Consider the following 15,404-nt stretch of genomic DNA (forward strand, 5'->3'; position numbering starts at 1 on the left):
CCTGTGATTACATAAAAAGTAATGCGTAAGGTAAAGAAGACTAGGGAGCCGGTTGATGCATTGATTAGAACAGTTATATGTAGAAGTAGATGATACTGGTGTGGGTAGATGTACATGAAAGATGTCTCTAAACTTTTATTCCAAGCCTTTGCCTGTCCCAGATTTCGCATTGCATTTACAGTATGTCGAATAGACAAAAATTACACAGGCCAACAAAAATTTTTTTTTAAACTTTTTTATTTTAATATCTGATCTTTATAGATTTTTATGTGCCGAATCCAAACCTGGCCTTAGTTTTTTTGTATCACCCATAGTTTCCAAACAATATGTATTTAATATTTAGTCTAATACAATACGATATACGGGGAAATCAATGAAACACTGTGTTACATCATAAAATTGTTTGTATTTACTGTTCACTAAATCGTAATAAAATTGTTTGTATTTACTACAGCGTGATAATACAGGGTTCGCTTGTCAACTGGAATTGGTCTACATTTTATTTCCCTTTTTTCCTTGAAGCTTCTTGTGTAGCTTTTACTGCGATGAATCGCTTGCTGAATTTCTCGGTGAAGAACCAATAGTAATCCCCCATTATCTTCGTTCATTAGACCTACTTTTTCAATTATATTATAACTATAAAAAAGCTGTTAAATTCTAAACATATTGCTTGATTTCATAAATTTAACTGTAAAATGTGAATACATGGTGGGTGATACAACTTTTAAAACCATCATATTTGTATTAAGCAACTTTAAAAACATAAGAATAAGGTATTTTCAGTGAAAAAGTTGTTTCATTGTAGGCCTGTGTTATTAAACTGTGAGTTCTTTGATTTCCTTCGTAATATCAACAAGATTTTATTTGCGTCGCCACTCCCAATCAATAAAAAATAATATTAAACGAAGTGTTCATGCCGTCTACCTAGACTAAGGACATAGGATCATTCAGCCAATTAGAAAAGATTTGGTTTATATTCCATATAGCCGACGTTCTTTCCAGTTTTGAACTTCTCGAAATTGTTTTTTTTTTGTGTTGCGCATATACGGTTTACATCTACAATTTTTTTGTTGCGATTTGCGGGTAAATTTTTTGGTGAACTTCATTCGGTGATCATGGGTTATAACCCGTGATCAGGTGTTTATTGAACATCGTGCGGAGAGAAAAGAAAGAGCACCGCCGCCGAAACGGCCGAGCTCAGATTGCCGCGTCAAGATATCTCGTTCGTCGATTTGTGTGGTAAAGGATGAGTGGTAAAGGTGTTAATGGATAACTAAATGGCCAAATTTTATACCCTGTTTATCAAAAGCTGGACTCTTCCTGAAGGAACGATTTACAAAACAGAGCTAGCATAGCTTTCCTGGCAGCGGAAATTTAAACACATGCCTTGTACTGATTCTTTGAAAGGCAAAGATTTTTTAGTGAAAGCAATGAGAAAGCGTACATTGAGTTATTTATGCAATTAGTGTTGGGTGCAGATATAAATTTAAAGGATGAGAGAAGTAAAGTGGAATGATGTGGTGGAAATAGCGAATCAGGGAAAATTTCATAAGCATAAATTTTCGCATAACGCCCTCAACTCGACTGTGCTTGATTTAAAGCTACAATGAAATTAAGAGATATATTTGTATGGGAATTCGTTTTTCCCCCGAACAACAGAGGACTTAAATGAATTCTAATCTTAATTTCGCTTGTGCATTTTTTTAATATGTAAATATCTGGTGTCCTAACACCGCCTGCCATACGTCTATTTAGACGACTTGCGGGAAAGCATTTAGATGAGGGTTTTACAATAATATATTTCGGTATCATTATTGCTCATGATTTTTCAGCATTATTTTCCCATAGGAGTTTTATTTTAGCGAACTTAAACTCTGGTTTAGCGGCAAAGGCACATATTTCCCTATTTGAGTGCGGATGGAGGATACCTTCTCTCGGTCCCATTGTCCTTGTTTATTTCGAGAGAGTGGGAATGATGACTGCCGGCACTTACCCACCCTGGAGACGACAGCGACCCGTCCGCACGGCGAACGCTACGCTCTTTTCCACTCCGACTCGATTTCTCAGCCGTCAGGCGAAAGCCATTAGCACCATCTCCCAAAGGGCTCTTTCCCCTTACACTCCAGAGTGTGACGCTGGATTTCAATGCGTCGGACAACACTGTTCCTGCCCCTATTGTGTGCAGCGATGGATTTGCACAAACGAGAATAATTTGGGACTAGTACTCTCATTAGACTAAAAAATATAGCAGCCTACTCGGTGTCAAAATGATGTACCGCTAAACTTAACGGATTAAAATATCGGTCTGTTCATCCACGCTACGCTTCATTTATGAAATACTAATCATTTAACTTTGCATTTAATTGATAATTTTATATTCGAATTTAGATTAATGAGGTAATTTTATTGTGATTTTAGTTATATTTCATTATTCATGGCTGAGTTAAATATCAAGAATGGAATGACGGTATATGTGCATCCTATAATTCACATTTTTCTCAATTTCGTTAACTTTATAATTTAATAAAATGAAATATATTTAATCCATAATATTTATCTTTTCCCTAAAGTTTCAAAAATAAGTGCAGATGCAAATAGAATTGAAGTAGTGGTATCTGTTTATTTAAATCGTTAACATGGCCAAAAATGCCTATTCTTTGGGGTCGGAGTGTTGAAGAACTCCTACTGCTATGGTTTTTGCAAGGCTAATTGCAATTATTTACAAAAACTGTAACAGGTAAATGCCAGGGATAAATTAAAATAAATTATTTTATTATAATTATTTATAGTTAATTTTTAATTTAATATAATAAATTAATTATAGATAAATCTATCCCAAAATTTATTTTGATGAGAACATTGCTTTATCGTCAATTAAACCTCAATTCGTTGTGGAAAAACAATTTGGCTCACGTAGTGTTCAGCACCATACTCACTTCTGATAAAGGAACCGTCGAAAATTAGTTGAAAATTATCTGAGAAGAAGGAAGGGGCAATTTGGGAAGGAGGGAGCAAGAGCATGAAGGAACTTAGCGTGAATATTTTGCGTGTGCACTACTCTTCTCCCCCAGATATTTTCAGGAGTAGTGATATTAGCGCCGGCCCCGGTGGCGGCAGGGTGAAGTCATGCCAAGTCAAGGCCGCGGGTTATAGTCTCGCCAGGGTAGGTTGCTCCCATCTAGGGCATGGATTTTTCAATCTTCCATTTATTCCCATATTGTGCTGCTGTCTGCGTGATGGAGATAAACAAATATTTTCGGACAGTAGGTACGAAAACATCTTAAGACTAAGCTTACCAAAGCAGAATTTTTTTGAGATGAAAATTATAAAGTTAGCTTCCAACTAATTCTTCTGGGTAGCATTACGCTTGAAAAATAGTTGAGTCGAAAAACGGCATTTTGAGGGATGTTTTATTAATTCTTACACTATTGTATAAGTAATATTAATCCAATTAAGTAAAATGGATTACACTTAAAAATTTCTCTGACCTCTGGGGGGTGGGGTTTATCCCCAAAAACCCCCTCTTGCTGCGCCACTGTTCAAATCGATGTATTTTTTGTATAATAAAGGTGTATTCTATGTCCCAATGCTTTGTTCTGAAATAGAGAGTCTTTTCATTCATTTATTTTAAATCTCATGCTACCACCAGGTAATAGCTTACTCGTAGAAATATATATTATTTTTTGTAAATTTTTTTTATTCCCAAACCTCCGAATACAGCGCTCATAGGCCATTTGAAATCGGGGTATTCAACAAATTCGACAATGAAACGTACACGAATAACCATGCCCTGGATAAGGAGAACTTGCCCAGGCGGGACTCGAACCCGCGACCTCATGTTTGGCAGGCGAGGACTTTACCCCGCCGCTACCGAGGCCGGCTAAATTAGTAATAAAATATTGTTAATATATCATATGATGGGCCACGCGTGTTTTAATATTCGACTGATACCTAATGTGACTCCTATCCTTCTTATATTCCTGATGGCCGGTATCCTATCGCTCCGTCCCACACACACTCAGGGTGAAATGTTGACGTAGATTTCTCTCCCATATCGCCCTTAATGTGTGAGCGATGGCATGGGATGTGGAAGGAGAGGGAAGAGGCTGGAGGACCCGACGCAGCTGGATTTTGGGCCCCGTGGGAGTTTTATGGGGCGACCTAGAGGGCGGGGCTGTTGCGAACTTGACAATGACCTCTCCGTATTGCATTAATCCAGCAAGAAAATCTATCTCACTAAGCTTCAGTCGGGAGAAAGACAATAGTAGATTGGAACATTCTAGCAAAGCCAATGGCACAGCTGCTGTGCAAAGGACGCGAGAAAACTCACAGATCATATTTGCACGTTTTTTATCATCATTTAAATGACAATGAATAGTGAAACTTTTTAATTCCATATAAATTTATAAAAGGACGACACCAGATGATGACGTCCTACGTTGAGACCTGCGTACTTTAATTAATTTATGCTGTATTACAAAGTTATACTCTTATTTATTTATTATTGTAACACCTAAAACATCATTCGGCCGATTCATTCAATCAGTATGTGATTGAAATCATTGAAAAAACTTCGTTGTACTGAAACCCACAGGCAGTATGAGATTTTATCGTAGGAAAGATAACATCACGCTATCGTGGGAGATCGCGTTATCATGAATGCACTGATCTGATTGCAATTATAAAATACGCGTGAATGAAGCGATATTGATTGAAGTTATACAGTAATTTTCGATTACGTTTCAGGTCACTTAAAAATGTGACTCCTATCTTTTTTTTCAAATATAGTTACTGATTTTATTTGGGATATTTCAATTAAGCGGATAGTGGCCGTGAAAGAATTCGGTCGCATTCAGATGCGACAAAAACCGATGGGAAGAGTGTTATCCCTTTTATTTTTATTTAATTAAGGTTGGTTTGCTGGCGTCATAAATCCCGTCCGTTCATATTTATTAATTCAAATGCGCTGGAATTAGTCGAACTGACTGGATTGATTTTTATTGCAAGGTCACGCTTTAATTTATTTTATCCGCGCCGATATATATCGTCTGAGCCATTCAAACTGCTGCCGGTGTAAATATCTCAACCAGTGATTTAAAACCAAATAATTTTTATTAGTTTTTAATAGCCTTTCATCACAGGATAAGTATCAATGAATAGTCCTGAGAATGAATTTTTATTTATTTGATCGGTAAGATCGTCTTGTACCGCTAGGATTTCATTCAAGTGTTCTTTGAGATTCATTTAATGCTAGAAAATGTGATTACTCCTTAACAAGGTGGTAATGACCCCATTGAAATAAAAGGTATTTAACTTTTCCGCAGTAATTTGGAGAGCCATCATCGGGTACAAGACCCAAATGATGGCTCTCTGGTCTTTCACCATATTATAGCTCTTTGTAGTGAATGAAAAGTTTATTCTAAATCAATGATTATTCCCATTCACACACCGAATGAATGATTTGAAATGCGTCAGTAACATATTAGGTCTTAATTTGTCAGCAAGGGTCTCATATTGCCAGATATGATCAATAAAATCTATCAAAGTGTACGCATAAAAATTATTGTGGAAAAGTGTGGAACTAACTTTTATTTCAACATACCGAATTTTCACTAGATCTGCTTAATTTTCTCTGTGAAGTCCCCATTTCAGTTGGCAATATTTATTCCAATTATGCCACTTACTCGTAATACGGAAATAAAGATAGCTCTGCTTTATTTGCACCTTAATCGAACGCCATTTTGTACTTGATCTTATTCATTTAACTTTATTCTCACTTAATTGCGATAAGTACCTTAATGTTTGAGTAAAAATTTTTTGGAGAAAATTGTCCCAATCGTACAAGAAGTCTGGATCCTCGATATCCGATCTCCGTCATCATCCGAAAACCTGATAATCGAAAGAGATGACCTCATGACTTCATATATACTCCTTAGAAAAAGTCAGTAGTAAGAATATGGAAGAATTTACTTATCACTTATTTTTACTTAAAAATAATTTTTCCCTATTTTTCCCTCTAATTTGCCCCATTCCGGCAAGTCAGGCCCTCTACTATGCAGGTATATTACCACCCATTCAACCCAATTGTAGCGTTTAGGCTGTAGCTTAAGCCTCCTTCTGTGTCTTTTATCTCATTTAGACAATTTAGAGTTTTCGTATTTCATGGCTGCACTTCAAATCATCTTATTTATATTTATCTTTGACTTAAACGTGCACACATTAAAAAAATGCTAATGCTCAGTTGATCTGTCCATTTGTACTTGGGATTCAGGCTTTTCTAGGTGTAAACTACATTAATTGTTCATTGACTCACAAAAAAATTTATTTCACCCTTATTCCTAGTTGATTTTAACATTATTACTTTAATAATAAAATAAGAATGTGCGCCACATATCCATGTGGATTTTCGGCTTACATTAGTAGATTCAACCGTGTGTCAAATTCAAATGTTTAATCAAATATTCAAATATGTCGGATTATCTGCGGAGTAGAAATACTATCTGATGAAACCGAAAAATGAAGTTTGCGACATCCATCGTCTATTAAGGCCTTCTATAATTTTCATAAGATATACGCAAAGAAAAACTGAATTGTAAACTTGAAAAATTAAACATTTCAAAGGCAAAAAATGGTAATGTATAATGGCCCAATTTCATGGGTTTACTGTTAAACTTTCATTCGAATCAGAAATGTCTATAATGGTTGATGATATTTTAAATTGAGTTATTAAAATATTCTTATAGTTGAGAACAATTGCGCGCAACAAGAATTTTGTCATTTATTTCAACATAATGCAGTTACACGGAGTTTTAGAGTTATCCAGAATAAATGACTCCTGACTTAAATTAGGCCAATACACCTGAAGTAGTTTTGTGATAATCATTCAAATCGGAATGAGTATTTTTATTCTATCATAGCCGACGCAAAAGGCGCTCAGGCGATTAGGCTACTCAAATAAAGAAAAAGTATTTATTTCGGTGTGGGAACTGAAATTTTGAAATAAAATTCTCAGCTGACCTGCGCTTGCGATTTCGTAAGCTATCCACCTATATGTCTATAGTACTTGCACGTAAACGATATCCGTGAGCCAAGCATAGATCTTTGGCCGAATTTATTCGTCGCTTTAAGTTTCTTTGATATGAAAACATAAATATTTGCATGAAATTGCATTTAGACTAACGACATCATTTTGCTTTAATTTGCCCCGAGAAGTTCAACTCAACTCCCCAACTCCTGCGTACCTGCTGGTTCGTTTTATTTTTTGCTTCCTCTCAGCCTCCAAATTTTCTCCCCAATTATACAAGCTCCTCAAACACCTTCTGTGTCGATGAATTGGGGTAGAATGAAAAATTGCTGTGACTTATTATCAAAAAGCAGCATTCCAATTAGCAGCATTCATAGCGTAGGCGTCAAAGTTGCTGCCAGGCTTAAGGCGGGGATCAGGAGTTTCCCAGAATAATTTTGTACAGCTTTTTTATATACAGCTCTGTTTTCTTACATGCTGAGATGGATTTGCCCCCTCTTCATTTTCAGTCAGAATTTTACGGAATTTATTGGTGGTGCTATAGAGCACACCGGTTTCATTTTTTTTGCAATCACTGGTTCATAAATCGTATATTTTCACTTCGCTTTCATATTTTCTTCCGCGGAAAACAGTTTTTGCATTATGGAATTTCTGCTTGTACTTTGAAATTTTATCATTGGATCCCTCACACTATCAGCAACTTGTTTTTCAAAGTAGGATATAATTATTCCGACTAATTTTACAAAACATTTCACAGTTTATAGCATTACTCTTACGTATTCTATATTTTTTCGCTGTGGCCAGAGCATTGATTCACAACTGTATTACGTGAATCTTTCCCTTTAATCAGCACCGATAGGATTATCGTCGTCCATGGCTGTTCAGCTAGCCGGTGCTATCCTCTCACCTTTCGTAATTAATTCTTCTGCCCCGGGCTCCGTGTCGTATTATACCTGAAGGACCCCCCTACGTGTTTCGCTGAGGAGAATGGAGATCTTAAAGAGATATGCTCCTCGTTATTAATTTTTTGCTCCTGAAATGATCCCCTCGGTGCCCCAAGCTTGCTGATCCCACTGTGTGCACGTTCCTCGTCAAAAATATTTATGGTTACTCGTCGGCGTTGCGTGGATAAAAGAATTCGCGAATATTTCATTTTTTTAAAGGACACGTCTCCTCTTCGAAAAAAATCTCTCTTCGAGTGGAGAAAACAGAGAAACGAAATGATTCAACGCTCCATCCGCTGGACCAACATGAATGTCACTCACAACCCTTGAAGTAGAGCCAAATATTTCCACATTTTTACATGAAAGTTAGCTTATCTCCAATTTCCTTTTCTATTTTCGGTTAATAATTTATATATTTGATGAAATGTCAATTTAAAATTCTTGTTCGAGTCTTTCTAACGATAATGTGTATGTATTTGAGTGGAATTTCCAGAAATGTCATGTTTCTTGTTTTGAGAGCTAGTGAGAAAGAGTGGCGTAGCGAAGGAAGAGATCCAGGAGGTCTCGACCCCCAACCCTGAAATATACGAACGCATTTACTTTGCTTCATAAAAGAAAACAAAATATTGAAAACCAAAACATTTACAAAAGATTTATTTGAAAAAAATGCAGTTTTTTCTATTATGGCAAGTGTGAAAATTAGTTTTAAAACCTCAACATAAGACCTAGTATTCCAAAGATTTCCCCCTGGTTTTGAGCCCCCCCAAAACGAAATTTCTAGCTACCCCCTGGAGTTAAAGTTCTGCACCCTGTAATGATCGACTTTTTCCATTGATATCCTTATCATGAGAGAAGGTCTATTTTGAGTTTTGAGGTTGTTGATAGGTGGTAAAAGGTGATAATATTGATAATGTGGTAATTGTGATGATTTCCGGGTGGATAAATTACATCCAGGTTCCCATCATCCTTTCCTTTCATTTAATCCTTTCTATCAATAGAGCCTAGCTATCAGCGCTACCCCCTTAACTGCGTTTACTGTGAGATAACGCAATGATATAAGCCCATTAAGCGGTTATATGTAGGTTAAAATGACAGATTCACTTCACAATTAGCACAGGTTTGCGATAAATTCTGCTGGTTTTTCAAATTTTCCGTATTTAATTAATTTTTTTCTGCAAACTTATTACGATTTAGCTGGATGTCTAGCCATGCAGGTATTCTTTATTATTCGTGCTCCTGTTCACACGTTGTTCCTCAAGCAACGGCAGCTTTGAAAGGACGAAATTACCTGGAAATTGAAATATTTTTATATTCTAATTTGTCTTCAATGTGGTGTTTGATAACAATGTAGATGAAAAAGGAGTGGTACCATTATTTTGAAAATTATTTTATGATTTATTAAATTACTTTTATTTATATAATCTTCGTAGAATGCTTTTTGTTTCATTGCGGTTCGTCATTTACTTGTATTTCCAGGTACCTGAATACCATAGAGTCATCCCCTCCGGATGTGGTTACATTTAACGCTACCGCTGAAGGTAGATCTCCTCAAAATCCGATATTCTTCTCTCAAGTAACTAAACTATTTTTCCATTTTACTTGGAAAGTGAAGTGTGTGAAATAGTTTTTCTCAGTGAACTTTTATTTTTTAAACTATTTACTTTAAATTCCGTGGTATCAAATAAATAATGCCTACAAAAAATTAGCATTCAACAAAAATGTAATCGATTAGTAAAAAATAAGTTACCGATAGCCATAGTAAAAGTACCAATAACGTGGGTATCTCCATTTGATTCCATTAACCTTCTTTTATAACCTTAGTCAGACTCTCAACACTACATCTCCATGTAAAATACTTATTTAATAAACTTAAAATATTTAATCAACATAATTAAATGCAACGAAATATAAATAAATGTAATATGATTATATTTAGTTGCATTTTGAAGACCTAAATACGGTATTCTGATATGAAAGAATTGTTATAAGGAGTTATGGCAGTGGTAATAAGAGTCACACAGCGTTAGTTCAACAAGATATATTCGGATATAAACGGATACAACTCAATTGCACATTAGGCGCGAACACACACAGAGAACACTAGCGTGCACCGGAAGTGCGCGCGCACACAATCGACAAACATCCAATACAATCGATAGTATCGAACAATCGATACAGGATCATAGCAGACAGACATTAAGAAACTATTGAGCACACCCTTCAACACTCCCCTTTGCTCATAGTTGCAGCCCCAATTCTTTAGTGAACTTCTGAGTCTTTATACGGTTTAATCCCTTGGTTAAAATGTCAGCTACATTTTCAGAGCTTGGGATGTGCTCATAAAATATTAAACCCTTGGATACACAGTCTTTGACATAAAAGTAACGCACTTGGACATGCTTTGAACTTTCGGCAACAACCTCATCTTTGGACCATGAAATGGCTCCCAGGTTATCACAAAAAATTTTACATGGTTGAGGACAGTAAAAGGATTGCCCTAATTCCTTCAACAGGGATGATACCCATACAACCTCTCTAGCTGCTTCCTGTATTGCAACAAATTCTGCCTCACATGTTGATTGAGACACAATCTTTTGCTTCCTTGACAACCAAGACACAGCACTGCCAGCCAGTATAAAGACATACCCACTCCTGGATTTTCTGTCCACTGTGCAGCCTGCGAAGTCTGAATCACAAAACACCCTTAAAGTTTTCCCAGCCTTTCGATAAACAAGTTTCAACTCTTTCGTTTTGAGCAAATACTTAAACACACGCTTCACAGCTCTCCAATCAGACAAAGTAGGATTTACACACTTTTGACTTAGTTTACCTATGGCACATGCAACATCTGGACGGCTTACCGTGGCAACATACATTATATGACCAATAGCTTGTTCATACAATTTTTTTATCAAAGGGTTCATCACAATCAATATCAAAACCAGCTTCACACTCCTTAGCTAAAGGTGTTGACACCCCAGTCTCATTCATAATATCAAATAACTCTAACATTTGACTCACTTGGGCAGATTGGTCGAACACAACTGTCTCACTGTCAGGCATATGTAGATGAACAGAAAGAAATTGGGTGTCAGAGCCCAACATTTTGACATCCAACTTTTCTTTAATCTTGCCCTTAAAACCTTCAATCATAGACTTTTTCCCAACAATCAAAAAAATCGTCAACATACACAGCCACAATGAGATCCTTAGTTTCATTTACATATACACATGAATCACTCAAACAAGGTTTCAAGTCCATACCCTTCAAAATATTGTTTATGTGTTTGAACCACATTCTCCCTGCTTGCTTCAACCCATAGAGACTTTTCTTTAGTTTGCACACATATTGGTTCCTATTCTTTCCCTCAATTTCGAAAAATTCAGGTTGCTCCATATATATGTCCTCATCTAAGACACTGTTCAGGTAAGCGCACTCAACATCAATGTGTTCATAACACCATTCATTCTCAGCACAGAGAGCAAGTAAAATCCTCAATGTTCTGCGTTTTACAATTGGACTGAAGGTTTCAGTGAAGTCCACCCCAGGTCTCTGCCAGAATCCCCTTGCTACAAGTCTAGCCTTAGGTCTGTTTGAGTCCCTTTTAATACTTAGAACCCACTTACAATCGATCACATTTGTATTTAACGGTCTCTTGACAATGTCCCAGACATCCTTTTTGTAAAGGTTCTCTAATTCAGCCTCCATAGCTAATCTCCATTTTCCAGATTCATTTCCCCTTAAGGCATCATTTACAGAAATGGACACACACAGATCTTGAGCCCTACAAATCATTGCAATGTTCCCACAACAAGAATGAGTCTTTTCTTTTCGAAGTCTGGAAGACCTCCTAGGAGCAAGTACATTTTCAACTCCCAAGTTAACCCCATCGTCAAGTACCCCCTCATGATTTTCATCTCCATTCATCAAGTTCTCCAAGAAAAAATCATCATCTCCTTCCTCATACTCACCATCACTCTGGGCTTCAGGCTCGTCCGGGTCAAAGGTCCCTTCATCATCCACATGCCATATCCAATCATTACATCTCCTTGGAATGTGAGTGATTTCACACATCTCTTTACACGGGAACACCCTCTCCTCAAAACGTACATGACATGATATAATGACACTCCTACTTTTTGGCAAATAGATTCTGTACCCCTTCACTTCTCTATCATATCCCACAAAAATACCTTCATCTGCCCTACAGTCAAACTTATTTCCAGTTGGACTCACCAGATACCAGACCTTACAACCAAACACCCGCAATCTAGAAAGCTCCCCTTGGATGTCAGCCTTCTCTCCTTTCCATAATTCCAAGGGAATTTTGTTCTCAATTGCAGACGATGGACACAAATTTCTGATATGACATGCTGAACTTATTGCTTCAGCCCACAAGAAAACAGGAAGCCCTGCTTGAATAAGCAAACACCTTGCCATTTCCACTAGTGTTCTATTGGCACGTTCAGACACACCATTTTGCTCGGGGTTTCTAGGCACACTTTTCCGATGCAGAATACCCTCAGCCTTCAAATAATTCTCAAACTCAACACTTGTGTATTCGCCACCATTGTCTGATTGAAAAACACTTATTTTCACCTGATGCTGAGCCTCAACCTCTCTCTGGTATTCTCTAAAGCATTTAAATACTTCACTTTTTTTCTTGATTATCCTGACATTTGTGAATCGAGAGAAATCATCAATGAAAGTCACAAAATAATGACCTCCCCCCAACGATTGACACTGTGCCCTGCCACTTACGTCACTGTGGACAATTTCTAAAGGGCGTTCACAATTGTGATGAGCAACTTTCGGAAATGGCAACTTAGTCATTTTACCCTTCACACAGACTTCACATAATTCATCGTCCCTTTTGGAATCCTCTTTCTTGAGATCAAGACCTGGGATTCTGTTCATAGCACCTTCATGGAGATGTCCTAATCTCTCGTGCCACAACGTACTCTTGAAGGCTTTGGCCTGAAATACTTCGATTTCTGTACCACCATTGCACTCATCGTTGACAGAAACATTTGCGACGTAGCTCTCATCTGGCTCAGTCTCTAAATAATATACACCATTTTCCACTAAGGCATTGAACAACACATCACCGTCATCATGCTCTCCAATAGCTTCATTTAATCTGAACACGGTCTGTACACCTTTCTTCGCCAGCTGTCTGACAGACACAAGATTCACGTCCAACTCAGGTACCCACAGAGCATTTGATAGTGACAAGGTCCAGCCCCCACAAGAGTTTGCTAACTTGATGACAATAGTTCCCTTCCCCTTCACGGCCAGACGTCCCTTTCCAATCTTTACTTCTCCGGTGGCAGGTTGGAAATCGAAAAATCGGTGACGGTCTGGCGTCATGTGGTTCGAAGCACATGAGTCTAGGTAACTAACACACTTTCTTTGGGAGCAAGCCAAAGCAAACGCCGATATGAGTCCTTTAAACTTCGGCTTGTCCCCTCCTTTCTCGTGTCTCTCCCGTGACTCCTCGCCTTTTCCTTTTCTTTCCTCCGACTTGTCTCCCCTCGGCGCACCACACTGGTAAGAAATGTGGCCCCACTTACCACACTTATAGCATTTCTGATCAGCAGTGCTCCTCTGCTTTCCGTTGTTGGCTGCTCTCGTCCTGCTAAACTTCCGCGCTGCCAACGCACTGCCATGCTCAGAGGACTCCGCAGCATTAATCCTTCTCTCCTCAAGCAGAAGGTCTGCCTTCACCGCCCTAGACGTCAGTTTCTCATTGATCTTTGTTATTCTCACATACGTAGAATACTGTGGATCCTTCACGAGTCCCGCCAATATAAAGGAGGCCACAACGTGGTCTTGGAATACGATGCCGTTTTTGGTTAATTTACCGCAGAGCTCCTGTATCCTCCCAGTGTACGCTGAGATGTCCATCGCCTCTGTCTTCTCAATGCTACCCAGCTCTCGGAGACACATAGCTATATCCATGGATGTAGCCCTCCCATGAATCTCTTCTAAGGTGTCCCAACACTCCTTGGCTGACCTCAAATGGCTGATGTCTGTGAGGTACTCCGGGCGCACATGCCGGAAAATGTATGCGCGAGCCTTGTTGTCCTTGCGCATATTTTCTGGTCTCTTCAACTCGTCAGCACTCAGCCCGGGGTTGATTGCGTCCCAGCAGTTCAGAAAAATCATCGACGCCTCTGACATGGTCCTCCAATATTCGTAATTATCCTTGCTCAGGATTGGATTCATTTGCCTATCCGAATCCAGCAACTCATCTTGATCCGCCATGGTCTCGCCTTTTCTATTATGTCCAATTTACCGAATCACTAACGTCTATCACCACACAGCACGATCCCTGGGCCCATAACCTGTTATAAGGAGTTATGGCAGTGGTAATAAGAGTCACACAGCGTTAGTTCAACAAGATATATTCGGATATATACGGATACAACTCAATTGCACATTAGGCGCGAACACACACAGAGAACACTAGCGTGCACCGGAAGTGCGCGCGCACACAATCGACAAACATCCAATACAATCGATAGTATCGAACAATCGATACAGGATCATAGCAGACAGACATTAAGAAACTATTGAGCACACCCTTCAACAAGAATTCCATTCATTATGAGGAAAAATCGTCTCGAATAGCCCGTTCAAATTCCACGTCTTTTGAGATGTGGAAGGTTGTAAGGATGAGGTCTAACTTAACAAGGATGGTTCAGATTTAACTGGGCTCCTAATTGGGTTTCTTGGAGAGAAATTCGAAGGAAAAACTCTGCCCTCCGCTTAGAACTTGTGACCGTTTGGCGCCATCTTCTACGAGCGGACGAATTCTACGTTCTTATTCCCCTTCCTTCTCTCCAAAAGCACTCTTCCAAATGACCTCACTTGTCGACCGTCTTCCCCTAGTAATTTTTGCTTCCTTGTCCGCGATGCCTTGGATTATGAATGCGTATTTGGGATCGTGGAGGCAGTTAACTCCTGTGATGGGGCAGTGAGCGCGGATTGGATGGGTTCCATCCCCCCGAGGTGCTATAAAGACTGGGGATGAAATAAAATTGCCTGCTCCGAACGGGATGCGAAAAGAAAGAAAGGGAATTGAAGAGATCGTGGTGTGCCTTTTTATCCCTCTCCTTAAAACTCAAAGATAAAGATTAATCGTTAACAAGTTTATTTACTGAAATCGTGGTGTATTGTTCTGGAGGCATATTCAGCTGAAACTTAAACACGATTCCCATTCAGGAGGGAATAATGTTACTACAAATTAGCTAACAGAATGAGTATTAGGTTATTGAGGTTACCTTGACACACGTACAGACAGAGTTACGCAGATGATAAGCGAATTAGGCTGGGAGCCGCTGGAGACTCGGAGGCTGCGCGCTAGGCTTAGATTGCTTGAACAATTGAGAATGGATATCTTTAAGAGCCTCACGGAGAACATAATATTAGA

The sequence above is a fragment of the Ischnura elegans genome, chromosome 5 (assembly GCF_921293095.1).
Source record: "Ischnura elegans chromosome 5, ioIscEleg1.1, whole genome shotgun sequence".
Classification (NCBI taxonomy): Eukaryota; Metazoa; Arthropoda; class Insecta; order Odonata; family Coenagrionidae; genus Ischnura; species Ischnura elegans.